The sequence below is a fragment of the Scyliorhinus torazame genome, chromosome 1 (assembly GCF_047496885.1).
Source record: "Scyliorhinus torazame isolate Kashiwa2021f chromosome 1, sScyTor2.1, whole genome shotgun sequence".
NCBI lineage: Eukaryota > Metazoa > Chordata > Chondrichthyes > Carcharhiniformes > Scyliorhinidae > Scyliorhinus > Scyliorhinus torazame.
Window position 1 is genome coordinate 314656581 of NC_092707.1, and position 26082 is coordinate 314682662.

Genomic DNA, 26082 nt, shown 5'->3' on the forward strand with positions numbered 1-26082 from the left:
ATCCGCATCACCTCCGGCATCCCCCCCACCGGGTCCGCCACATACTGTAACAGGTCGTCGGCATACAGCGATACCCGGTGTTCCTCCCCCTCCCCGCACCAGCCCCCTCCACTTCCTGGACTCCCTCAAAGCCATCGCCAAAGGCTCAATTGCCAACGCAAATAGCAGGGGGGATAGGGGGCACCCATGCCTCGTCCCCCGGTACAGCCAAAGGTATTCCGACCTCCTCCGATTTGTGGCCACACTTGCCACCGGGGCTTCGTACAGTAACCTAACCCAACTAACGAACCCCTCCCCGAACCCCAACCTCCTCAACACTTCCTACAGGTACCCCAGTCCACCCTATCAAAGGCCTTTTCCGCATCCATAGCCACCACTATCTCTGTCTCTGCTTCCCCCTCCACTGCAGGCATCAAGATTACATTTAGGAGCCTCCGCACATTGGTGTTTAACTGCCTTCCCTTCACGAAACCTGTCTGGGCCTTGTGGATCACCCCCGGGACCCAGTCCTCAATTCTGGTAGTCAACACCTTCACTAACAGCTTCGCATCCACGTTGAGGAGCGAGATTGGACTATACGATCCTTGTCCTGCTTCAAGATCAGCGAGATTAGTGCCCTGGACATCATCGGGGGTAGGAACCCCCCCTCCCTCGCCTCATTGAAAGTCCTCACTAGTAGTGGGCCCAACAGGTCCATATACTTGCTGTAAAATTCCACCGGGAACACATCTGGCCCCGGTGCCTTCCCCGCCTGCATACTTCCCAGCCCCTTAGTCAGCTCCTCCAGCCCTACCGATGCCCCAAGCCCCGCCACCTGACCCTCCTCTACCCTCGGGAACCTCAGCCGGTCCAGAAAACGACGCATCCCCCCCTCCTCCGTCGGGGGCTCAGACCGATACAGCCCCTCATAGAAGTCTCTAAATACCCCATTTATTCCCACCGCACTCCGCACCGTGTTCCCCCCATTATCCCTAACTCCGCCAAACTCCCTCGCTGCCTCCCACTTCTGAAGCTGGTGTGCCAGCATCCGGCTAGCGTTCTCCCCGTACTCATACACCGCCCCTTGCGCCTTCCTCCACTGCACCACCGCCTTCTTGGTAGTCAACAGGTCGAAATCAGCCTGGAGGCTTCATCGCTCCTTGAGTAGTCCCTCCTCGGGGACCTCTGCATACCTCCGATCTACTCTTAAAATCTCCCCCACCAACCTCTCCCTCTCTCTCCTCTCCTTCCCCTCCTTGTGGGCCCTAGTGGAGATTAGCTCTCCCCTAATCACCGCCTTCAGCCCCTTCCATACCACCCCTACCTGCACCTCACCATTATCGTTAACCTCTAGGTATCTTTCAATGCACCCCCGGATCCACCCGCTCACCTCCTCATCCGCCAGCAAACCCACCTCTAGGCGCCACAGCGGGCGCTGGTCCCTCTCCTCCCCTAGCTCGAGCTCCACCCAGTGCGGGGCATGGTCTGAGATGGCTATGCAGCACCCTGCTCAAAATGAAGAAGTCAATCCGGGAGTAGGCTATATGGACGTGGGAAAAGAAAAATAATTCCCTGGCACCTGGCCTAACAAATCTCCATGGATCCACTCCTCCCATCTGGTCCATAAACCCCCTCAACACCTTGGCCGCCGCCGGCCTCTTATCCGTCCTGGACCTAGAGCGGTCCAATGCTGGATCCAATGCCGTATTGAAGTCCCCCCCCAATATCAAGCTCCCTGCCTCCAGGTCCGGAATCTGGCCCAACATGCGCCGCATAAATCCGGCATCATCCCAATTCGGGGCATACACATTCACCAAGACCACCCGCACCCCCTGCAGCTTACCACTCACCATCACATACCTACCTCCATTGTCTGCCACGATGCTCAGCGCCTCAAACGACACCCGCTTCCCCACCAAAATCACCACCCCTCAATTCTTTGCGTCCAACCCCGAATGGAAAACCTGCCCTCCCACCCCTTTCTCAGCGTAACCTGGTCTGCCACCCTCAAATGCGTCTCCTGGAGCATGACCACATCTGCCTTCAGTCCCTTCAGGTGCGCGAACACACGGGCCCTCTTGAGCGGCCCGTTCAGGCCTCTCACATTCCAAATTGTCAGCCGGATCAGGGGGCTGTCCGCCTCCCCCCCCCCCCCTGCCGATTAGCCATCTCCTTTTCTAGGCCAGCCACGTGCCGCGCCTCCCGCAATCTCCGTTCCCCCCAGCGGCAGACCCCCACCCCGACTCTCTCTTCAGGCTCCAGCTCCCCCTTGGTCAATGCAGCAGCAACCCAGTTTCCCCCCCATTCCTCCCAGCTAGGTCCCCCCTAGCTGCGTTGCTCCCCCCATAGCACTCCCGTAAGTCAGCTGACTCCTGCTGACCCCGGCCGCTCCCACCACTCCATCGACCTGCCAGTGTGAAAATCTCTTCCCCCCCCCCCCACCTCCTGTCCATCAGCGGGCGCTCCTCTCCAGCACCACCCCTCCCCTGACCCCGCCCTCTTCCTTCCCTAGTGCGGGAAAAAGCACGCACTTTCCCCCAAGCCGGCCCCGCCCCCTCTGGCGCAGCTCCCTTTCGCGGTCTGATCCCAGCTCTCCCCTCCTCCCCTCCTCCCCTCCTCCCCTCCTCCCCTCCTCCCCTCCTCCCCTCCTCCCCTCCTCCCCTCCTCCCCTCCTCCCCTCCTCCCCTCCTCCCCTCCTCCCCTCCTCTCCTCCTCTCCTCCTCTCCTCCTCTCCTCCTCTCCTCCTCTCCTCCTCTCCTCCTCTCCTCCTCTCCTCCTCTCCTCCTCTCCCCCTCTCCCCCTCTCCCCCTCTCCACCCCTCCACCCCTCCACCCCTCCACCCCTCCACCCCTCTCCACCCTCCACCCTCCACCCTCCACCCTCCACCCCCAATGAGGCCCCCACTTCCAACCACCGACGCCCACACTCTCACCAAACCCCCACTACGAGCTATTTCACCCAACCCCACCCAGCACCCAAAAAAACCCAGTACCAAACAGAACATCCCCCCCCAAAACACAACAATCACATCAATCCCCTCTCGACATCCTCTCGCAACCGACCCTCAATCCGAGTCCAAATTTTCGGCCTGGATAAAGGTCCGCGTCTGCCCCGGCGTCTCAAAGTAGTGGTGGCGGTCCTTGAAAGTGACCCACAGTAGCGCCGGCTGCAACATTCCAAATTTCACCCCCTTCCGATGCAGAGCCGCCTTAACCCGATTGTACCGACCCTCTTCTTGGCCACCTCCGCGCTCCAGTCCTGGTATATCCAGACCTCTGCATTCTCCCACCTGCTGCTCCACTCCTTCTTTGCCCACCTTAGGACACACTCCCTGTCCACGGAGCGGTGGAACCGCACCGGCACCGCCCGCGGTGGCTCGTTGGGCTTGGGCCTCCTCGCCAGGACTCGGAGGACCCCCTCCAGCTCCAGGGGCCCCGGGAAGGCCTCTGCGCCCATAAGCGTGTTCAATATGGTGACCACGTAGGTTCCACATCCGACCCCTCCAGTCCCTCCTGGAGACCCAGAATCCGCAGGTTCTTCCTCCTCGACCGATTATCCATGTCCTCGAACTTCTCCTGCCATTTCTTATGCATCGCCTCGTGCGCCTCGACCTTCACTGCCAGGCCCAAGATCTCGTCCTTGTTCTCCGAGACCTTTTGCCGCACCTCCCGGATCACCGCCCTTTGGGCCTTCTGGGTCTCGAGCAGCTTGTCTATCGAAGCCTTCATCGGCTCCAACAGCTCTGCCTTCAATTCCGTGAAGCAGCGCTGGAGAAACTCCTCCTGTTCCTGCGACCACTGCGCCTTAAAAAGAGCCCAAAAGTCCGTTTCTGGCGGGAGCTGCCGAACGTGCGACTTAGCTCCGCATAGCCACAACCGGAAGTCTCGACTTTACCAGAATTTAATGATTCTTGGAAGATTCTTTGTGCATCCACTATCTCTGTAGCTACTTCCTTTAATATCCTGGGATGCAATCCATAAGCCTTTAACCCCCATTAGTTTCCCTAGTACTGTTTCCTCAGTGATTGTTATTGTTTCTATTACCCCCCCCCCTTCTGCCACTTGATTATTCCGTGTGGAGTTTGCACATTCCCCCGTGTCTGCGTGGGTCTCACCCCCACAACCCAAAAGATGTGCAGGGGGATGGATTGGCCACACTAAATTGTCCCTTAATTAGAAAAAAAATTGGGTACTTTAAATTAATAAAAAGTAAGTTGTGTTGGACTGCACCACCTTTTCAGTTTTTTGAAAAATCTTTTATTACAGTTTTGTTTGCACTTCAGCCCCATGCTCCTGGTGTACGGGTACCCGGAGAGGAGAGGGGCGGGGAAGGCGGAGGACCTCCTTGTGAACCTGCTCCTTAGCCTGGCAAAACAGGTCTAGACAGCGGCAACCAAAGGGGTCGTCCAACCTGATTGTCTGCCCCTCTTCCACCGCTTCTTTCATGGCTGGGTGTCCCTGGAGACGGAGCATACGGTGTCCACGGCACCATCGAGGCCTTTCACGCCCACTGGGTACTGGGCACTGCAGGATCTGGGTGCTTTATCAACCCTTTTAATCACATTTTGGTTTGATGTTTTAAGTTTTGTTTGCTCTTTGTTTTTGTTTAAGGCAGTATCCCTTTAAGGGACTGCCCCTTTTCATTTGTCCCTCAGTTTATTTAATTTTGTAAGGGCCACGAAGAATCCAGCACGTGTTTTAAGGATACAAAGTAATAACATTTATTTACTATAACATATATACATAACCTTAGCAGTAACTTCCCTTGCTACATACTCCTTCCTGCTGGTTTCTGAACTGGCCAGCTTTATTTATACTAGGAGTTTACTAGTGGTTTCTCCGCCCCCCTCATTGGGGAAGCTCATACTCCCACAGGATTATGGGATAGTCATTAGTCCCCAGCCAATGGTAAGTAGGCAGGTTATAACATCCCTCCCCCCCAAAGTCCAAGGAATCCACCGAAGACCCTGGCGAAGGAGGGCGTCGGACTCGTTTGGCCGCAGGCCGGACACCATTTGCACGCGGCGCTGGATCAGGCGGCGTGTAACGAGACAGAGACCGGCGCTTCCGTGATGAACGGCGCGGTTGTACATCCATGTCCCGTGGACCCGAGGATTCTCCCTCTGATGCATCCTGTGTCTCCATCTCGGAGTCAGAGTCTGCTGACTCCGTCATGTCAGCGTCTCTATCCCCATTCGGTCCCGTAACGACCTGCGCAGGCTTCGAGTGAGGCACCAGTGGAAGATTGTGAGGACTACCTTCCCTTGTCTCTGGTCTCTGTGGCTGTTGAAATGAGCTCCGGGGGCGGGGAATCTTTTGAGGGGATGGTCGTCTGGACCGAACGTGGTCTACATGTTTTCGCTGGAGACAGCCCTGGGCTTGCACTTGGTAAGATATAGGGCCCGTTTGGCGAAAGATTACACCAGGAACCCATTGGGCACCACCAGCAAAATTCCGAACGAACACTGGGTCACCGGGCGCAAACTGCCGAATCGGCCGATGCCGAGAAAATCCCTGTCCCTGCCGTTCTTGTGTGCGGCGTACTTTTGCGCCAATGTCCGGGAAAACCATACTAAGGCGGGTGCGAAGTCTCCGGCCCATTAGGAGTTCTGCGGGAGCTACCCCAGTCACTGCATGGAGGGTGGTCCTGTACGTAAACAAAAAGCGAGCCAGTCTCGTGTCGATTGATCCGGAAGACTGCTTCTTTAGGCCTCTTTTGAATGTCTGCACTGCGCGCTCTGCCAACCCATTTGAAGCCAGGTGGTAAGGGACAGTGCGGATATGGCGGATGCCGTTCATCTTCGTGAACCTTGCAAACTCCTCACTCGTGAATGGAGTGCCGTTATCCGTGACCAGCACCTCGGGGAGGCCATACGTACTAAACGATAAACGCATCTTTTCAATTGTTGCGCAGGACGTTGTCCCCTGCATCTTATGCACCTCTAGCCATTTGGACTGGGCGTCAATTAGTAGAAGAAACATGGATCCTTAAAAAGGGCCTGCGAAATCTGCATGCAAGCGTGCCCAAGGCGGCCCTGGCCATTCCCAGTGATGTAGGGGCGCGGCCGGCGGAAGCTTCTGATGCTCCTGGCAAATGGAGCAGTTTTGGGCCACCTTCTCAATATCGGTGTCGAGGCTTGGCCACCAGACATAACTCCGGGCCAACATTTTCATTTTGGTCACGCCTGGATGACCATTGTGCAAGTCTGATAGTATCAGTTCCTGGCCTTTTTCCGGGACAATCACACGCGTCCCCCACAAGAGGATGCCGTCTTCCACGCTGAATTCTGACAGTTGGAGGAAAATGCCCGCAACTCGCCTGGGAGCTGTCTATGCTGCCCACCATACAGGACTATGTTCCGAACCTTTGACAGGACTGGCTCCGTCTGGGTCCACTCACGGATCTGTGATGCCGTGACAGGCAAGGTGTCCATAAAATTTAGGGTTGCAACCACCTCACTGGTCGTGGGGGTCGACATGGGGCCGGTCGATAAAGGCAATCGGCTCAGTGTGTCGGCATTTGCTATCTGCGTACCTGGTTTGTGCTCCAGAGAATACTCGTATGCAGCAAGCAACAAAGCCCAGCGCTGGATCCGTGCAGAAGCAATGGGCGGTATTGGCTTATCCTCTCTGAAAAGTCCCAGCAGGGGCTTATGATCAGTCACGATAGTGAAATGGCAGCCGTACACGTACTGGTGGAAGCGTTTCACCGCAAAAACCACTGCAGGCCCTCCTTCTCGATCTGCGCGTACTTTTTCTCTGCTGCAGTCAATGTGCGGGAGGCAAAAGCTATCGGTCGTTTGGCCCCGTTCTCCATCTTGTGGGACAGGACGGCCCCAATACCATACGGGGATGCGTCACATGTGACGAGCAAAGGCTTTCCAGGATCATAGTGGGTTAGTAACTCAGACGACGACAATTGTTGCTTTACCCGCCGGAAAGCGGTTTCTTGCGGCTGACCCCAAACCCAGGTGTGATTTTTCTTTAGCAGAAGGTGCAAAGGGGCCAGCGTAGTTGCCAGATTGGGGAGGAACTTCCCGTAATAGTTTACGAGACCGAGAAAAGAACAAAGATGCGAAGTGTCAGTCGGGGCGGGGGCATGTTGGATTGCACGCACCTTCTCTGCGGCGGGGTGCAGACCTTTGCGGTCCACCCGATAACCTAGGTAGACTACTTCCTTTGCCTGAAATACGCACTTTGTGCGACGTAAACGGACTCCAGCTTCAGAAAGGCGTCTAAGGACAGCCTCCAGATTTTCCAAATGTTCCTGCTCCGACGTCCCTGTAATCAAAACGTCATCTAGGTAGACAGCCACACGTGGTAAACCTCTCAAAATGCCCTCCATAACACGTTGAAAAATTGCGCAGGCAGAGGATATTCCAAAGGGCAACCGTGTATATTCATACAGGCCCCGGTGTGTATTAATCGTTACATATGGTCGGGAGGCAGGGTCCAGCTCCAATTGCAGGTAGGCGTGACTCATATCTAATTTTGTGAACGAGAGTCCACCTGCAAGTTTCGCGTAGAGATCCTCTATGCGAGGCATTGGATATCGGTCGAGTCGGGAAACCGTATTCACTGTAAGTTTATAGTCGCCACACAAGCGAACTGTGGCATCTGGCTTCATTACAGGTACAATTGATGCTGCCCAGTCAGCAAAACGGACGGGCCTGATAATACCCAAACTCTCCAAACGAGTGAGCTCCCCTTCCACCTTCTCGAGCAAGGCGTAAGGCACTGGGCGCGCCCAGAAATAGCGCGGCGTGGCTCCTGGTTCAACTTGGATACGGCCTACGGCCCCTTTTATTTTCCCCAAACCAGGCTGGAATACATCTGGGTATCGTCCTAGCACCTCAGTCAACCCTTCAGAAACTGTTTGGAGGATGTGCTGCCATTGCAACCGCAAATGGCGCAACCAGTCCCGACCCAACAGGCTGGGCCCATGGCCGCGCACCACAATAAGTGGGAAACGCCCCTCCTGGCGTCCATAGTCACTGTAAGGGTCTGTATACCCTGCTTGATGCAGTCGAATGTCCTCTGGGCGATCACGGAGACCGCTGCGCCAGTATCCAACTCCATCTCAAGCGGGTGGCCATTGACCCGTACTGTCACCTTAATGGGGGCCACACGGAGAGCTGCCACACAAAGCAGCTGCAGGCAGTCGTCCTCCGTCTCCACGTCCTCCGGAGTAGTCGCCGCTGGTTCATCCACATGGAAGGTACGGCCCCTGGGCTGGTCCCAGTTTCGGTTGGAACGACGGCACCTCTGGCGCCCCCAGGACCGCCGTCCGCGACGGGGTCGGCACCTACAAGTCTGACACGGACATGGCTCCTCATCCATTGGCTCTGGAGAAGGCTCCCTTCGGGGAGGAATGTCCGACGGCCACTGGCGTCGGTCCGGACGTTGCCTCGCCCAAGGTACCGCAGGAGTGCGGGGGGACGTTTTCGGACGGGAGGGGTTGCGCCCCAAGGCATTCACTTCCATTCCCTGTAGCTCCTGTACTCCTCGTTCTGCGCTCTCTCGGGACAATACTATTTGAATGGCCTGTTGAAAAGTCAATGTTGGCTCCGCTAACAACTTTCTCTGGGTGGCCGCATTGTTAATACCGCAAACCAAACGGTTGCGTAACATTTCTGACAAGGTCTCACCATAGTCACAGTACTCCGCAATCCTGCGTAGCCTGGATAGAAAATCGGCAAGGGATTCTCCAGGGGTCCTCTCAGCGGTATTAAACCGGTAACGCTGGACTATCGTGGACGGGGTTGGGTTAAAATGTTGCCCCACTATATTCACAAGTTCATCAAACGTTTTGGTGTCCGGCGCAGCTGGGTACGCAAGGCTCCTAATCACCCCAAACGTATGCGGGCCGCAGGCGGTGAGCAATATGACCACCTGGCGCTCGTTTTCGGTGATATTGTTTGCCAGGAAATAGTAACGCATCCGTTGTGTACTGGTTCCAGCTTTCCAGCGCAGCATCAAAAACATCCAAACGTCCGTACAGAAGCATGGTATAATAGAAAACAACTTCCAACCTGTATCCAACAAAAATCCAGGGAGGTGGCTTCAGCAGTGTAGACAGCTATTCGCTTTAACCTTCGTCGCCAGTTTTGTAAGGGCCACGAAGAATCCAGCACGAGTTTTAAGGTTACAAAGTAATAACATTTATTTACTTATAACATATATACATAACCGTAGCAGTAACTTCCCTTGCTACATACTCCTTCCTGCTGGTTCCTGAACAGGCCAGCTTTATTTATACTAGGAGTTTACTAGTGGTTTCTCCGCCCCCCTCATTGGGGAAGCTCATCCTCCCACAGGATTGTGGGATAGTCATTAGTCCCCAGCCAATGGTAAGTAGGCAGGTTATAACATTTAATTTAGCCTATTTGGTTGAAGCAAAATAATTGGAATCCCAAGCATTGAACTCCATTGCTCCTACAAGGGTTTGCATCACACAGGATACACTGATAGGAACCCCATTGCAAGGCTTCATGGTGAAGTTAATCATCACTCACACCATTACCTGTCATGATGGGGGATTTCTTTGAGGTTCCTCATGAGGATGCAGACGTGAATCTTATGCATCCACTCAATAGCCCTGTCACCAACGAAAAGAGGGGGGAAGGGTGATGGGGAATGGCCGGATGAAATGTGTCGGTGTGATCTCAAGAGTCCAGGTGCGTAATCCTAGTGGAGTTCAGAGAGACAGAAGTAGGGATTTGCCAGTGTGAGATGGGAGGTTGTGAAGCTCAGTGGAGAGGCACTCACTAAGGGGGATGTGCATGATGGAGGTCCCACAGGAGTAAAGGACTGGGGGGCAAGTCTTTCTGAGGAATCCTCACTTTTGTTTCCTTCTCATTTCTGAGCAATGATTCTGAAGTATCCCGAAACCTGTCGAGTTGGCATCTCTTTTTTTAAAAATATTTTTATGAGGGTATTTGCAAGATTTTATAATAATAACAATAACAGCGACATAAACATGGTACAATAAACATTTCCACCCCATCACAATCTTCACACACTCCAACCATAAAAGAACAATCCGCCCCCCCTACCGGCACCCCCCCTGGAATTCTGCTTCTGCTGACATTTTAATTTTCCCCGAGAAATCGACGAACGGTTGCCAACTCCGGGTGAACCCAACCATTGACCCTCTTGAGGCGAACTTTATTTTCTTGAAACTGAGAAACCCAACCATGTCACTAACCCAGGTTTCGACACTCGGGGGCTTCGAGTCCCTCCACATTAATAAGATTCGTCACCGGGCTACCAGGGAGGCAAAGGCCAAGATGTCGGCCTCTTTCGCCCCCTGAACTCCCGGCTCTTCCGACACTCCAAAGATCGCCACCTCCGGACTGGGCACCACCCGTGTTTTGAGTACTGTGGACATTGCCTTAGCGAAACCCTGCCAAAACCCTCTAAGCTTCGGGCATGCCCAAAACATGTGGACATGATTTGCTGGGTCGGCCAGGCGATTGGGCTGCTCAAGGTGTGGTTCCGGTGCCTGGAGCTGTTGGGTGGTGCCCTCCAATTCAGCCCCCATAAGGATTCCCCATAATTGTGGTCTGCTGCGCTCTCCACAATTTGGCACTGCAGAGGAGAGATCACCTCGAACAGGAGGAGATGGAGGAGCTTCACATCTCCTCAGATAAGGAGGAGGCTTAGGGATAGCCCGCAGAGGAGGAGGAGAAAGGATCTTGGACTATGGCCAGGGTCGGCTTGGGCCATCGGGCTAGGGACACCATCATAGCCTCTCGGTTTGGGGACGGGCAGGACTAGGAGTGAGGAAATTTCCAATTATAGGGACTGTGATCTCATCATCAGTGCGGTGCCAGTGGTAAGTTTCCGTGATAGGTCCTGAATCCATGGGCAGGTGCCAAAGCCATTGGCTGGACTCTGCAGGAGAATGATGATGATGTGCATTGAGGACAGAGCGATGTCCCCCTATTTGTCAGTGAAAGGTTGACTGAGAGAGAGCTGAACGCGTCCTGCCAAGGAACAGGCTTATCATGGGGGTTTAGAGCTGCCGGATGACCTCTCATCTGCAACAGCCACCTTCGAGATCTGTTGCGTTCCTCCAATTAAGGTCCGGGGTGGGCGGGAGTCCTGCCAGTTCAGATTATTGAGGAGTGGCATGCATGGTACTGAGTGGGAGCAGGGATGTGAGGAGCAGATGTGAGGAGCCCCTGACCGGCCGCTTCCTGGAGTGTGCGTACAGGATTTCCCGCTTCTGTTGTGCAACATCCAGGAGACCGCCCAGGGCTTCCTCCGAGAAACGTGGTGCTGGCTTCCTGGCAGCCATCCCCTCGAATGGATCTGGGACAACTGCTGGGCAGTGCTGGAGAACCGTTTATACGGAGCTCCCCAATGACAAAGTTTCCCTGGGGCGAGCAAATCAGTGGGAGGCCACCAAGAGTGCGGCATGATTCACGCGGGGGAAAGAACATTTCCTGAAGGGGCTCAAAATTCCATGAGAAATTGCATCATTTTCGCACCGGAACTGAAATTTCGCCACCGTTTGGTAAAATTCCCCCCGAGAAATAATATATCAGAATGTCCCAGAACCCAAGGAGGGATTTTACCAAGCCCTTGGAGGAAGATTAGGGGACAGGAGGGGTAGTGTGGAAATGGGAAAAAATTACATCGGGCAGGAATGCTGATGTCTTTCAGCCTCCTTCCACTTTTCCCAGGTGTGGCTTTTGTGCATTGATGACAACCCAGCCAGCAGTGCTGGGATACCTACTGAGCTCGTTGATGATGCAACTGGAGGCAATCTAATTTCACTGGCGATAGGCAGGACTCCTGCAGTGTCTGCAGCTTATCAACTCACAGGAGGTGAGTGCACAGCAGGCGTTTGAAGCAGTATGACCATCTTATTTAATCTGCACATTAAAGGTGCTATTCAGCAAGCCTGAGGCCATCCACAAGCAGAGGCATGCAATTGTGCAATTAGCTCCTGGAGGCTAATGTCATGGATGGTGCTGATGAAGATTAAGTGGCTGCAGTTTTGCAGCTGTATTTAATCGTGCTTTCCCTCATCCCCATTTGCCTCAGCAGTTCTCTCACTACAGACACTGTGAAGGCTGCTGGTCCCACGATGCCACACTGGCAGGGTGGGATCTGAATGAGCCTATCCCGCTAGCAACCTTGGCGCCCCAATCTAACAGAAATAAAAACCAGGATCCCCCCACAGACATGGAGAGGCCCTCCCTACGCAGATAGGGAACCCCCCCACGGTCAACAGAAGACACCCTCATGGGCATAGGGACCCCATGCGCACTATGTGTATGGTAATGCGGTTCCCATGCTTTCATGACGGGTGCCCCATCATGTCATCAGCGGGGACAATTGAATGGAGAAATCCCACTGGCTTGAAAACTGTTTTGGGACTCCCTCCCGACTCTCCACCATCGCCACCATTCCCACCCACTGAAAACAGGTGCGGAAAATCACCCCAAAGTATCTCATACCCACAAAGATTGATGCAGATAAAAAACAATATGATTACAATCTGGAATTATTTCAGTCTCTTTGTAATCTTGGATGAATTGCTGTCTTAGCAGGAGGAGATCAAGATCCTGTAAAAAACACAGGATTATCAGTAAGCTATGAGGCTTCTTATCATTGATTTGTCGGGGAGGTTGGCTCTCAGGTGAACAGGGTGGCACAGTGACACAGTGATTCGCGCTGCTGCCTCACAGCGCCAGGGATCCGGGTTCAATTCCGGCCTTGGGTCACTGTCTGTGTGGCGTTTGCACGTTCTCCCCGTGTATGCGTGGGCTTCCTCCGGTGCTTCGGTTTCCCCACACAGTCCAAAAATGTGCAGTTCAGGTGGATTGGTCATGCTAAATTGCCCCTGAGTGTCTGATGGACGATCAATAACAGACAAAGCGAGTTATAGAACTAAATTGTGGCTTTAATACATTGAGATGTGTGCCTGCCTGCTGCTGATCCCTCACTGGGGGCAGAGCCACAGATCAGCCAACTATATACAAAGCCTGAGGGGCGGAGCCACAGGCAAAGCCAACAGAAGCAACAACAGTGATGTACCGTCAATTACCACGAGACAAGAATAGTGGAACAATCGAGGCTTTATTGAACAAGGTGTTGTGCCTCCTGTAGCTGGAACCAGAATGGCTGCAGGGCAGGAGAGCACACACTTTTATACGCCGCCTACTGGGCGGAGATTTACCGTCGTACCTGTAGTATACGGGCAGTGCCGTAATGCATACAATATACCACTAGTGGTGTTTACCACATTCACCCCCTGTTAAAAAAAAGAGTCCGGCGGGGGTGACGGAAACATTACAAATTAAGTCTGTCGGGGGCTTTGACCTTCCGCCGCGATCGCCTCAGTCCTGGTGGTGATGTGGGCGCCAACATGGTCATCTGCGACTCCGGGAGCGTGTTGTCCTCATCTTCATCACCCCGAGTGGATCCAGTGGGAGGACGGATCCTGCTGGGGTGGGGGCTGCGGTGAGGTTCGCTGGAGGGAGGGTGGATGGCGCAGGGGTGAATGAGGCAACTGGGGGGGAAGGAGCAGTGTCAGGTCAGGGGCTGTGGGTGGTGACCCAGCGGGTGCCAGGTCCCGGAGGGAGACCGTGTCTTGGCGACCGTCGGGGTGTGCCACGTAGGTGTACTGCGGGTTTGCATGTAGGAGGTGGACTTTCTCGACTAAGGGGTCCGATTTATGGCTCCACACATGCTTCTGGAGGAGGACGGGTCCAGGAACTGTCAGCCATGTTGGGAGCGAGACCCCGGAGGTGGACTTTCTGGGGAAGACAAACACACGTTCATGAAGGGTCTCATTAGTGGCGGTGCAGAGGAGCGACCGGATGGAGTGGAGTGCGTCGGGGAGGACCTCCTGCCAGCGGGAGACTGGGAGATTTTTAGACTGCAGGGCCAGCAGGACGGCCTTCCAGACCGTCCCGCTCTCCACCTGCCCGTTTCCTCGGGGTTTGTAGCTGGTCGTCCTGCTCGAGGCGATACCCTTGCTGAGCAGGAACTGATGCAGCTCATCGCTCATGAAAGAAGATCCCCGATCGCTGTGGATGTAGGTGGGGAAACTGAACCGAGTGAAGATGCTGTGCAGGGCTTTAATTACCGTGGTAGAAGTCATGTTGGGGCATGGGATGGCGAAGGGGAACCGGGAGTGCTCATCAATAACGTTGAGGAAGTGCACGTTGCGGTCGGTGGATGGGAGGGGCCCTTTGAAGTCCATGCTGAGGCATTCAAAGGGGCGGGAGGCTTTCACCAGGTGTGCTCTATCTGGCCGGTAGAAGTGCGGCTTGCACTCTGCGCAGACTTGGCAGCCTCTGGTGGCCAGGGCAAAGTCAGACGCATCGCTCCCCACCTGGAACGGGATGGACTCTTCTACTGCGTGCATCGTGGCCTTGGCAATATCTGCCTTGATACGGTTGAAGGCCAGGTGGACCTCAGCCGTCAGGGGAAAATGGTGGATTTGATAAGTGGGCGGGCCTTGTCAGCTGATGCACGATCAATCACTACTGAAGCGAGATTGCAGTCCAGTTGAAGGCTTTAATGAACAAGTAGTTACCCCAGCAGCCCCGGTACAGAATGACTGCTGTGGGTGAAACACAGACTCTTATGCTCCGCCTGCTGTGCGGAACCAGCAGGCAGGTTCTACCATTCATACTACAGTATAAGGTACATCCCACCTAGGTACGCGATACCCCTAATATAGCCTACCACATCCGCATAATTGGGGACCCACTGGGCATAATAGGAGAAAAACCCCAGGCATCTCTTCAGGGCCTTGGGGCAGTGGGGGAGGGGAAGTTGCAGAAGGGGGCGCATGCGGTCGGGGTCGGGCCCTAGGACCCCGTTTTCCACGACGTAGCCAAGGATGGCTAGGCGAGTTGTGCGGAAAACACATTTCTCCTTATTATAGGTTAAATTAAGGAGCTGGGCGGTGTGGAGGAATTTCTGGAGGTTTGCGTCGTGGTCCTGCTGGTCATTGCCGCAGATTGTGACATTATCCAGATACGGGAATGTGGCACGCAGCCCGTACTGGTCAACCATTCGGTCCATCACTTGCTGGAAGACCGAGACCCCATTGGTGACGCTGAAGGGGACCCGGAGGAAGTGGTAGAGGCGGCCATCTGCCTCGAAGGCAGTGTATTGGCGGTCCTCCGGGCAGATAGGAAGCTGGTGCTACGCGGACTTCAAGTCTACTGTGGAGAAGACCCGGTACTGCGCAATCTTGTTGACCATGTCAGATATGCAGGGAAGAGGGTACGCATCGAGCTGCGTGTACCGGTTGATCATCTGACTGTAGTCGATGACCATCCGGTGTTTCTCCCCAGTCCTGACGACCACCACTTGGGCTCTCCAGGGGCTGTTACTAGCCTCAATGATCCCTTCCCGCAGAAGCCGTTGGACCTCCGACCTGATGAAGGCCCTGTCCTGGGCACCGTACCGTCTGCTCCTGGTGACGACGGGCTTACAGTCGGGGGTGAGGTTGGCGAAGAGCGAGGGAGGGGCGACCTTAAGGGTCGAGAGGTTACAGACGGTGAGAGGGGGCAGGGGTCTACCGAACTTCAAAGTCAGGCTTCGGAGGTTACACTGGAAGTCCAGTCCTAGTAGCAGGGCAGCACAGAGATGGGGGAGGACGTAGAGTTTGAAGTTAGCGTACTCTACGCCCTGCACCACAAGGTTTGTGACACAGTAGCCCCGGACCTGAACGGAGTGTGATCCGGAAGCTAGGGAGATAGTCTGGGACACGGGAAAAATCCGGAGAGAGCAGCGTCTTACCGTATCCGGATGAATGAAGCAATATCCGTGCTCCCGGAGTCGAACAGACAGGTCGTCTCGTACCCATTGACCCAGACGGCCATCATGGAGTTCTTGAGGTGATGGGGCCGGGACTGATCGAGCGTGACGGAGCTGAGCTGCGGAAGATGGCTGGTCTGGTCGGTGGTAACAGGGTGGTCCCAAGATGGCGGCCTCCATGAGTCATACGTGGCGGGCTGCGTCGAAGATGGCAGCCCCCACTGGTCGCACGAGGTGGATGACACGTCAGAAGGGGGCGGTCCCGGCAGGGAAGCTGCCACGCTGCGGGACCTGTGAGCTTCAGGTCGGGCCTAGCAGACCTTGGGTCTGGGAGCTTGTGATCGGGCCTGACAGACCTTGGCGAAGTGCCCCTTCTTACCACACTCGTTGCAGGTCGCATTCCGAGCAGGACAACGCTGTCTGGGGTGCTGGCCCTGGCCGCAGAAATAGGAGTACGGCCCCCCAGAGTTGGCGGGCTGCCGTGCGGCACAGGCTTGTGACGCATCCGGGCCGAATGATGGCTGCGCCTCCGACGTCCACAAGGGTGCCGCGTGGTCGGACGTGAAGGCATCCATGTTCTGGAACGCTACTTCCAAAGAGCAAGAGAGCTGCACAGTGTCCTTGAGGTCGAGGGTACTCCCTTCGAGCAAGCGTTGTCGGATATAATTAGACCGGACTCCGGCTACATAGGCGTCCCTGATTAGGCGCTCAGAGTGCTGAACCGCCGTAATTGCCTGGCAGTTACAATTCCGGGCGAGTACTCGCAGGTCACGCAGGAATTCAGCCAGTGATTCACCAGGGCGCTGACGCCTCGTGGCAAGGAGATGTCGAGCGAACACCTCATTCACTGCCCTCACGAACTGTCCTTTTAGCAGTGCGATTGCCTCTGTGTATGACGCCGCGTCTCTGATCAGCAGAAAAACTTTGGGGCTCACCCGGACGTTGAGGAGACGCAGCTTGTGCACCTCGGTGGCGGCGTCGGTCGATGAGTCGAGGTAAGCCTCGAAACAGCTTAGCCAGTGCTCGAAGATCGCAGTGGCGTCGGCTGCCTGCGGGTCAAGTTCAAGTCGGTCAGGTTTATGAGCAGCATCCATTGTAATATCTCAGTGTATTAAATTGATGGACCATCAATAACAGACGAAGGGAGTTATAGAACTAAATTGTGACTTTAATACACTGAGATGTGTGCCTGCCTGCTGCTGATCCCTCACTGGGGGCAGGGCCACAGATCAGCCAACTATATACAAAGCCCGAGGGGCGGAGCCACAGGCAGAGCCAACAGAAGCAACAATAGTAAGTAACAATGGAACAAACAATAACAGTGAATATATATATACATACAGCAGTGCGTAACAGTGGAACGTGGTTCACCACAGTGTCCAAAAGGTTAGTTGGAATTACGGGATTGAGAGTGAGTGTACCTAGATCAGGTGCTCTTTCAGAGAATCGGTGCCAACTTGATGGGCCGAATTGCCTCCTTCTGCACTGTAGGGATTCTATGATTATAGAACTTGAGGTTGGAATAGCTGGGGCAGAGAGTGCTTCTCCCACTTTCAAGGCATAACTGTATATTAGGTTGATTGCTTAGTTGTCTTGCAGCTGGTTTGATGGCTTATGTGGTGTTTCTGATTGTATCTGTTCAGGATGGCTTCTCCTGTTACTTTAAAAGCAGGTAACAAACATGACTGCCTTATCCTTGCGACATGTTACAAATCCAATATCATTTTCCAAATAAGGTGGTGCGTTCAACAGATAAACATTCTGGGTTTTGACATTTCACATGCTGGGAGTTTAGACAGCCAAGCTCTTTGTGTTTGCCATGAGAAGCTAAGATAATGCAATAAAAGGCCGATGAGATCTATTTCATATTCATTGAGCACCCATTGAGTTTCAGTGTCTCCATTGTCCACGGTCCTTTCTGTTGACAGTTGACCCTTAACAAAACGGACGTGTGAATTTCACAAGTGGCTCTAATTGTTCATATTTCAATGAGGTACTTGCTTGAGTTTCAAGATTTATCTGTAGCTGGATACTGTCAAAACCCATCATTTGCTCCAACCATCTTAAACAGCTTTTGCTGTCCACCTTTTTTAAATATAGCTTTCAAATTTGTAATATCTTCATGTCTGTACTGAGCATGACTTTTGAGTTGGACACCTGTTCCAATTTCACATCTGACATGGAATATATATTATGAATATCAGTAATATTGAAATTGTAGTGAGGCACCTCACAGTGGAACATGCTGTATGGACTCAATTGCACTTTCTATAATATTCAATTTGAAATGTTTTGGAATATACCTTTACAAATTTTATGAATACTTTGGGGGGGAAATAATCTATTCCAATTTAATGTCTTTCTTTTAAAAAAAAAAAAATTTTTTATTAAAGTTTTTCATAAAATATCAATAACAAAATGAGAAAGAAAAAAGAACCCAACAGGGTTAAGTACAAAACATAATCTAAAAATGCAAACCCCAAACCCCTCCCCCCCTGTACATAAATAATAAATTCACATTAACACCCCGACTTAACCCAACAGGTGTATACACCCCCTCAAACCCTCCAATGTAAATAACAAAAACAAAAATAAAGTAAACCCCCCCCGAGCTGCTGCTGCCATTGACCAATGTCTATCGTTCTGCCAGCAAGTCTAAGAACGGTTGCCACTGCCTAAGGAACCCTTGTACCGACCCTCTCAAGGCAAATTTCACCCTCTCCAATTTAATGAACCCTGCCATATGGATGATGCAGGATTCCACGCTTGGGGGCCTCGCATCTTTCCACTGAAGGAGAATCCTTCGCCAGGCTACCAGGGACGCAAAGGCCAGAATTCCGGCCTCTTTCGCCTCCTGCACTCCCGGCTCCTCTACCATCCCAAATATTGTGAGCCCCCAGCCCAGTCTGACCCTGGATCCTACCACCCTCGACACCGTCCTCGCCACGCCCTTCCAAAATTCCTCCAGCGCTGGGCATGCCCAGAACATATGGATGTGATTTGCTGGGCTCCCTGAGCACCTAACACACCTGTCCTCACCCCCAAAGAACTGGCTTATCCTTGTCCCGGTAATGTGTGCCCTGTGCAGCACCTTAAACTGTATGAGGCTGAGCCTCGCGCACGAAGAGGAAGAATTCACCCTCCCTAGGGCAACTGCCCACGTCCTCTCTTCCATCTTCTCTCCCATCTCCTCCTCCCACTTACCTTTCAACTCCACCACCGAGGCCTCCTCCTCCTCCTGCATCACCTGGTAAGTTTCCGAGATCTTCCCCACTCCCACCCACCCCCCCCCCCCCCCCACCCCCCCGAGAGCACCCTGTCCTGTACTGTGTGTGGCAGTAGCCGCGGGAATTCCACCACCTGCCGTCTGGCAAATGCCCTTACCTGTAAGTACCTGAAGGTGTTCCCGGGGCGAGCCCGTACTTCTCCTCCAGCTCACCCAAGCTCACGAACTTCCCGCCCACAAACAGGTCCCCCAACTTGCGTATCCCTGCCCTGTGCCACCCCGAAAACCTTCCACCTGTTCTTCCTGGGGCGAACCGGTGGTTCCCCCGTAATGGGGTCCACGCCGTGGCCCCAACTTCCCCCCTATGCCGACTCCACTGCCCCCAAATTTTGAGGGCCGCCACCACCACCGGGCTCGTGGTATACCTCCTTGGAGGGAGCGGCAGCGGCGCCGTTGCCAGCGCCCCCAGATTCGTACCCACACAGGACGCCGTCTCCAGCCTCTTCCATGCAGCCCCCTCCCCCTCCATCACCCACTTGCGCACCATCGTCGCATTGGCGGCCCAGTAGTACCCACAGAGGTTGGGCAGCGCCAGCCCCCCCTATCTCTACTCCGCTCCAGGAACACCCTTCTCACCCTCGGAGTCCCTCGCGCCCACACAAACCCCATTATACTCCTGTTAACCCGCCTGAAAAAAGCCTTTGGGATAAACACGGGGAGGCACTGGAACAGGAACAAAAACCTTGGGAGCACCGTCATTTTGATTGACTGCACCCTACCCACCAAGAACAATGGCAACGCGTCCCACCTCTTGAACTCCTCCTCCATTTGCTCCACCAGCCTTGTAAAGTTAAGCCTATGCAAGGCCCCCCAGCTCCTGGCCACCCGGACCCCCAAATATCTAAAGCTCCTCTCCGCCCTTTTTAGTGAGAGCTCGCCAATCCCCCTCTCCAGGTCCCCTGGATGAACTACGAACAGCTCGCTCTTCCCCATATTGAGCTTGTACCCCGAAAAGTCCCCGAATTCCCTAAGGATCCTCCTTACCTCTGGCATTCCTCCCACCGGGTCCGCCACATACAGCAGCAGGTCGTCCACATAAAGCGACACCCTATGCTCCTCCTCACCCCGCACCAACCCATTCCAGTTCCTCGACTCTCTCAGTGCCATAGCCAGGGGTTCAATCGCCAGTGCGAAGAGCAGGGGGGACAGGGGACACCCCTGTCTCATCCCTTGGTGCAACCGAAAGTACTTGGACCTCCTCCTATTTGTGGCCACACTCGCCATCGGGACCTCATACAACAGCCTAACCCACCTGACAAACTCCTCCCCAAACCCGAACCTCTTCAGCACCTCCCACAGGTACCCCCACTCTACCCTATCGAAGGCTTTCTCAGCATCCGTCGCCACCACTATCTCTGCCTCCCCCTCCCTCGCCGGCATCATGATAACGTTCAAAAGCCTCCGCACATTCGCGTTCAACTGCCTCCCCTTCACAAACCCCGTCTGGTCTTCATGGATGATCTGCGGCACACAATCCTCAATCCTCGTGGCTAAGACCTTTGCCAGCACCTTGGCATCTACATTTAATTGAATGCCTTTCTTGTCGTGTTGGGTGTTCCGATACACAAACGAACCAACACGGTTGTAGATGGTACAACTCTGTTTTATTATTCTGTACAATAACAACTGTTAACTTCTGGCTGTGGTTCGTACTTCACCAGTTAACCTGTGGACCCAGCCCTAGCACTATCTTAGAGAGGTACTCAGCACATGGTGTATGTCTGAGTGGCACGCTGTGAGCTCTGAGCTATCTCCTGGTAGAATGAGCGGGAACTGTGGTGTTCCCTGTTTTATAGTGCGTGTGCTCTCACTGGTGATTGGCTGTGATGTTGTGTGTGTGTTGATTGGTCCGTCTACCTGTCCATCAGTGTGTGTGTGTGATTGCACCATGATATGTTAAGATGGATATCATGACATCCCCCCTTTTCACAAGGATATGTGCCCACATGGTAATAAATATTGTTGTGTACTGAGTGTGGCTGAGTATGTGTGTGCAATATTTACAACATGTACATGAGGCTAAACTATATACATAGAAGGTGTCAGGTGCAACAAAGCAACGAGGTTGTACCACAAACAAAACAAGTGCAATCATCAAATATCGAAAGAGAACTCCTGGAACGACAAAGAAAAAAAACACGTTAACATTGTTGCACAACAATTCAGTGAGTCCAATGTGCAAACAGGCTCATAAGTCCAGTCTAGTAGGTGGGCGACGAATTCGGGTTGACCGCCTCAAGGGTGGATCAGGATCCACCGGCTGAGGAATGGGCCTGGCCACGGGCGATAGAGGAATAGGCAGAGTGGCAGGAAGCTCCACGAAGTCGACATCAGGGACAATAAGAGGGCGTGGTACCGGTGCATGATCACGTAGCGAGCGCGGAAGCAGCCGAAGGGCCCGCCGATTACGCCGGCGAATGGAGCCATCAGGCATGCGAACCAGGAACGAGCGGGGAGCCACGCGGCGGAGAACCCCGGCAGTTGCCGACCAGCCACCCTCTGGTAGGTGTATGCGGACGTTGTCTCCAGGCGCCAGGGCAGGATGATCAGTTGCCCGAGTGTCATGTGCCACCTTCTGCTGAGCACGCTGCTGTCGCACCCCTTGCAGTACTGGAGCATGGTCGGGTTTAGGAACATGAATGGACCTGAGGGTGTGACCCATCAACAGCTGGGCTGGTGAGAGGCCTGTGGACAGTGGGGCCGAGCGATAGGCCAGCAGGGCTAAGCAGAAGTCAGATCCGGCATCAGCAGCCTTGCAAAGGAGCCGCTTCACGATATGGACACCCTTTTCCGCCTTGCCATTCGACTGGGGATGCAAAGGGCTGGACGTCACGTGTGTGAAGCCGTATGAAGCGGCAAAAGAAGACCATTCTTGGCTCGCAAAACAGGGCCCATTGTCCGACATGACGGTAAGCGGAATGCCCTGGCGAGCGAAGGTTTCTTTACATGCTCTGATTACAGCTGATGATGTCAAGTCGTGCAGGCGTATGACCTCCGGATAATTGGAAAAATAGTCAATTATAATGACGTAGTCCCTGCCGAGCACATGAAAAAGGTCCACACCCACCTTTGTCCAGGGGATCGTGACCAACCCATGGGGCTGAAGTGTCTCAGGGGGTTGCGCCGGCTGTAACCTTTGGCAGGTGGGGCAGTTGAGCACCATGTTGGCGATGTCGTCGCTGATGCCCGGCCAGTACACAGCTTCTCGGGCCCTCCGCCTGCACTTTTCAACCCCGAGATGGCCTTCATGCAATTGTTCGAGGACAAGCCGTGCATGCTGTGTGGGATCACAATCCGGTCCAACTTTCGGAGGACACCATCAATGACGGCCAAGTTGTCCCGGACATTGTAGAATTGTGGGCACTGCCCCTTGAGCCACCCTTCCGTCATGTGGCGCATCACACATTGTAGAAGGGGGTCAGCCGCAGTCTCACGGCGAATGTGGGCCAGACTTGCATCAGTAGCCGGCAGATTGGCCGATGTGAAGGCTACTTGTGTGTCGACCTGACAAACGAACCCCCCCGATTCGGGCGGTGTGCTCACTGCTCTGGACAGGGCATCCGCGATGATGAGGTCCTTTCCCGGGGTGTAGACAAGTTGGAAGTCGTACCTCCGGAGCTTGAGCAGAATGCGCTGGAGGCGAGGGGTCATCTCATTGAGGTCTTTTTGTATAATGCTGGCCAGGGGGCGATGGTCGGTCTCCACGGTGAACTGCGGAAGACCATACACATAGTCGTGGAATTTATCGATGCCGGTTAACAGACCCAGGCACTCCTTCTCAATCTGTGCATAGCGCTGTTCTGTGGGGGTCATGGCCCGCGAGGCATAGGCGACTGGGGCCCATGATGCAGTGTCGTCCCGTTGCAGGAGTACCGCCCCAATGCCGGACTGGCTGGCATCAGTCGAGATCTTTGTGTCTCGAGTAGTGTCGAAGAACGCCAATACCGGGGCGGTGGTGAGCTTCATCTTGAGCTCCTCCCATTCTGTCTGGTGTGCGGGCAGCCACTGGAATTCCGTAGTCTTCTTTACCAGGTGGCGAAGAGCCGTTGTGTGGGAGGCAAGGTTGGGAATAAACTTCCCCAGGAAGTTGACCATCCCGAGAAAGCGTAGCACTGCCTTCTTGTCTGCCGGCTGCAGCATGGCTGTAATAGCTGCCACTTTAGCTCAGTTTGGCCAAAAGAACACTTGGCTCGGTTGAGGCGCAGGCCGTGATCTCGTATCTGGGCAAAGACACGCTGGAGACGACTGATGTGCTCCTGTGGTGTGGTGGACCAGATGATGGCGTCGTCAACATAGACGCGCACCCCTTCGATGCCTTCCATCAACTGTTTCATGATTCGATGAAACACCTCGGATGCCGAGATGATGCCAAACGGCATCCTATTGTAGCAGTATCTGCCAAAGGGAGTGTTGAAAGTGCTCAGCTTCCTGCTGGACTGATCCAGCTGAATCTGCCAAAAGCCCTTTGAGGCATCAAGCTTGGTAAAAATTGTAGCCCGGGCCATTTCGCTCGTGATTTCTTCCCGTTTGGGTATGGGGTAGTGTTCCCTCATGATGGTATTGTTCAGGTCTATCGGGTCGATGCAGATCTGGAGCTCGCCAGAGGGCTTTTTTACGCACACCATGGAGCTGACCCATGACGTAGGCTCCGTGACCCGGGAAAGCACTCTTTGGTCCTGCAGATCCTGCAGCTGCTGCTTGAGGCGGTCCTTGAGTGCTGCTGGGACTCTACATGGTGCGTGAATGACCGGGGTGGCGTCCGGTTTGAGCCGTATTCTGTAAGTGTAGGGCAGTGTGCCCATGCCCTCGAAAACCTCCTGGTTGAGGGCGAGGAGCGAGTGGAGCTGCGCCCTAAAGTTTGCATCCGGGAAATTGGACGTGCCTTCTGCAGACAGAGTGTGTACCCGCTGAATGAGGTGGAGGATCTTGCACGCCTGTGCACCTAGCAGAGAGTCCTTTGAGGATCCAACTATCTCAAAAGACAGTGTGGCTGTTTATGAATTGTGTGCAACCTCGAGCTGGCAGGACCCCATGGCCGGGATAACATTACCGTTGTAATCGACCAACTGACAGCGGGATGGCCGAATCGGTGGTTTGACCTTCAAGGTGTGGAAGGCTGACCGTGCAATGAGATTGGCGGTGGCACCAGTGTCTAAGCAGAATGTGATTGGTGATCGGTTGACCGTTAGGGTGGCACACCATTTAACGGTGTGCACTGGCATCGGCTGGTGGGTCCTACTTGGGGACATCCGATTTCTGTCTATTACCGTAACGCGGAAGGGTTCCCGGTCGTCGGTATTACCGGTCTGTACGTTGTCGGTGTATGGAGGCTGAATGGCCCGCACGTCCCTGCGAGGCTGGCGGAATTGCGGAGCGTTGGCAGGTTGAGCTGCTCGACAGCAGGCAGCGTAGTGGCCCATCTTGCCACAGCGGAGGCATTGTCGAGTTTTGGCTGGACATTGCCGCTTTAAGTGTGCGGATCCACAGTTGCCGCACATCGTGACGTCATGGCGTTCGTTGTGCCACTGCTCATGCGCGGTGCAGTCCTGCGTAGAGCGCACCTGCGCATCACGTCCCTCTGTGTCGACGTCCCCTCTTTTGGCGCTTACAAGCGTGGGAGGCCTCGGAAAGCGCGCAAAATGGCCACCCTCATCCGTGGCGCGGGCCGGGAGGAACTCGATCGACTGGACCCGCTCGGCCTCGTAGGTCCCCTGCCATGCCGATTCAGCCGCCTGGAATTGGGAGTACCGGCTGGTCGTGTTTTCGTGGGGGACGCAGGTTTCGATGGCGGTGGCTAGGGTGAGGCACTTTATTCTGAGGAGCTGCTGGTGTAGGGTGTCCGAGGTGACCCCAAAAACTATCTGATCCCGAATCATGGAATCGGAGGCGGCCTCATAGCCGCAGGACTGCGCGAGGATACGGAGGTGTGTCAAAAAAGATTGAAAAGGCTCATCCTTACCCTGCAGGCGCTGCTGGAAGAGGTGCCTCTCGAAGCTCTCATTCACTTTGACGCTGAAGTGTTGCTCAAATTTGAGAAGGACCGTCTTGTACTTTGTCTTGTCCTCGCCTTCCGCGAATGCCAGGGAGTTGTAGATGTGGATGGCGTGTTGCCCTGCCGTGGAGAGGAGGGGAGCGATCTTCCTGGTGTCCGATGCATTCTCCCTGTCTGTGGCTTCTAAGAAGAGCTGGAAGCACTGTTTAAACAGCTTCCAGTTGACGCCGAGATTTCCAGCGATTTGGAGCGGCTGCGGCAGGCTGATGGTGTCCATGGCGCAGGATGGCGGATCTCTGAAGAGGTGCAGGTAGGTCTCACAGTTGCTGGCGAGTTTCCAATCCTGGTATCATGTCGTGTTGGGTGTTCCGATACACAAACGAACCAACACGGTTGTAGATGGTACAACTCTGTTTTATTATTCTGTACAATAACAACTGTTAACTTCTGGCTGTGGTTCGTACTTCACCAGTTAACCTGTGGACCCAGCCCTAGCACTATCTTAGAGAGGCACTCAGCGCATGGTGTATGTCTGAGTGGCACGCTGTGATCTCTGTGCTCTGAGCTATCTCCTGGTAGAATGAGCGGGAACTGTGGTGTTCCCTGTTTTGTAGTGCGTGTGCTCTCACTGGTGATTGGCTGTGATGTTGTGTGTGTGTTGATTGGTCCAATGATGGACTGACCTGTCCATCAGTGTGTATGTGTGATTGCACCATGATATGTTAATATGGATATCATGACATTTCTGGCTTTGTATGACTCAGTATTACACATGCAATATATTTCCAAGTCTTCAGGTATTTACAATCTGTTTTAAACTAATATTAGACTTGAAGTTGTAATAAAACAGATGCAAAATGAGATCATTCATTACTTCATAGAATGGTTTATGATGTTGCTAAATATTTTAAATAATTTTAGGATTCTATCAAACACATTGATTTTTTTTAACGGCAGCATGGTGGCGCAGTGGTTAGCACTTTTGCTTCACAGCGCCGAGGACCCAGGTTCAATTCTGGCCCCAGGTTACTGTC